This window comes from Colobus angolensis, unplaced genomic scaffold (assembly GCF_000951035.1).
Source record: "Colobus angolensis palliatus isolate OR3802 unplaced genomic scaffold, Cang.pa_1.0 Scaffold446, whole genome shotgun sequence".
Taxonomy (NCBI): Eukaryota; Metazoa; Chordata; class Mammalia; order Primates; family Cercopithecidae; genus Colobus; species Colobus angolensis.
In genome coordinates, this window is record NW_012117888.1 from 1641914 (window position 1) to 1644203 (window position 2290).

The window sequence follows — 2290 nt, forward strand, 5'->3', positions numbered from 1 at the left end:
TCAGCCTCCCAAGTTACTGGGACTATAGGCATGCACCACCACGCCTGGCTAATTTTCTGTATTTTTAGTAGAGACAGGGTTTCACTACATTGGCCAAGCTGGTCTCGAACTCCTGACCTCAAGTGATCGGCCCACCTCGGCTTCCCAAAGTGTTGGGATTACAGGTGTGAGTCACCACGCCCAGCCTTATTTATTATTTTTGAGACAGTCTGGCTCTGTAGCCCAGACCGGAGTGCAGTGTCACGACCTTGGCTCACTGCAACCTCTGCATCCCAGGCTCAAGCATTGTCATGCCTCAGGCTCCCGAGTATTTGGGACTACAGGCATGTGCCACCACGCCCAGGTAATTTTTGTATTTTTAGTAGAAATGGGGTTTCTGCATGTTGACCAGACTGATCTCAAACTCCTGGCCTCAAGCAATCCACCTGCCTTGGCCTTCAAAAGTGCTGGGATTACAGGTGTGAGTCACTGCACCAGGCCCTTACATATATAATTTTATTATTATGTGTGCCCAAATAAGCTAGGATGGGGATGGGAACACAGTGTCACTCCAGGCAAGAGCAAACAGCAAGTATGCAGACAAAGCATGAATGAGGCTGACTTTTTGATAAAGGTGTGTAATGTTTGTAGGGGTGATGGTGTGGTTGCTATTCTTCTTTCCCCACATTTGTCCTCTAAGTTCTTCATTACTTCTCAGTAGCAAATAATATCACACAGTCCTGTACTGCTTCCCTACCTTCTGGGAGCATTTATAGCAATGTAAAAGGCAAATGCCCATTTACCATGATAAAAAATGCAAATGTCGGCCGGGCACAGTGGCTCATGCCTGTAATCCCAGCAGTTTGGGAGACTGAGGTGGTTCCGGAGATCAAGACCAACCTGGCCAAGATGGTGAAACCCCTGTCTACTAAAAGTACAAAAAAATTAGCCTGGCATGGTGGCGGACGCCTATGATCTCAGCTACTCGGGAGCCTGAGGCAGAGAGTTACTTGAACCTGGGAGGTGGAGGTTGCAGTGAGACAAGGAGATCACACCACTGCACTCCAGCCTGGGTCACAAAGTGAGACTCTGTCTGAAAAAACAACAAACAAACAAACAAAAATGCAAATGTCACTTTAAAGCAGTAATCTCTAATCCCACGACTACTCCCTGACCACACAGGAGCTTTCCTGATCACTGTAAGATCTTTTCCAAGTGGGTCCTGTCAGGCCTCTGAGCCCAAGCCAAGCCATCGCATCCCCTGTGACTTGCAGTGTATATGCCCAGATGGCCTGAAGTAACTGAAGAATCACAAAAGAAGTGAAAATGCCCTGCCCCGCTTTGCCTTAACTGATGACATTCCACCACAGAAGAAGTGAAAATGGCGGGTCCTTGCCTTAAATGATGACATTACCTTGTGAAAGTCCTTTTCCTGGCTCATCCTGACTCAAAAAGCTCCCCCACTGAGCACCTTGTGACCCCCCACTCCTGCCGGCCAGAGAACAATCCCCCCTTAGACTGTAATTTTCCTTTACCTACAAATCCTATAAAATGGCCCCACCCTTATCTCCCTTTGCTGACTCTCTTTTCGGACTCTGCCTGCCTGCACCCAGGTGACTAAAAAGCTTTATTGCTCACACAAAGCCTGTCTGGTGGTCTCTTCACACAGACATGCATGACCTGCATGTGGGACCTGCATGACAGGTCCCAAATCAGGCCTCTTTGTATTCTCTCAAAACTACTTTCTTCATGAAAAACAATACAAAACAAAACAAAACAAAAAAAACAAAGCTTGTCTTTGTGGCTCCCTGGACCTAAAAATAAACATATAAACTTCCCATTGGAATGTAAGCTTGATGAGGGCAGATAATTAAATTGTTTTATTCATAGTGCCTGTTTTATACACACACGTAAACACCCATCTTCCTTTATTCTAGTGTAGTCTAGTTCCTTTACCTCCCTCCTATCCTGGAAACAACTCTACCTCCCTTATATAACCTTAGCTACATATGTTTCTCACTACTTTCCTCATAAGTTCCAAGGTAGTAAATGAAAGAGACACTGAAGTCAGTCTAGTAACTTTTGTATTGTATAAGCCTGCAAGGACACAGGTTTTCATTCACAGCTTTTACCTGATGTCCAATCACATCATTAGGACTGTCTTGTACATTGTATTATGTGACAGACAATTGCTAGTGTTTTAAAGATTTCTGGTTCTCTTCTACTTTCAAACACATTTCTTCTCAAATTTAAGTATACAGACGTGATTTGTTTTGGCCAATAAATTGGATTCAGAGGTGTCACTTTTGTT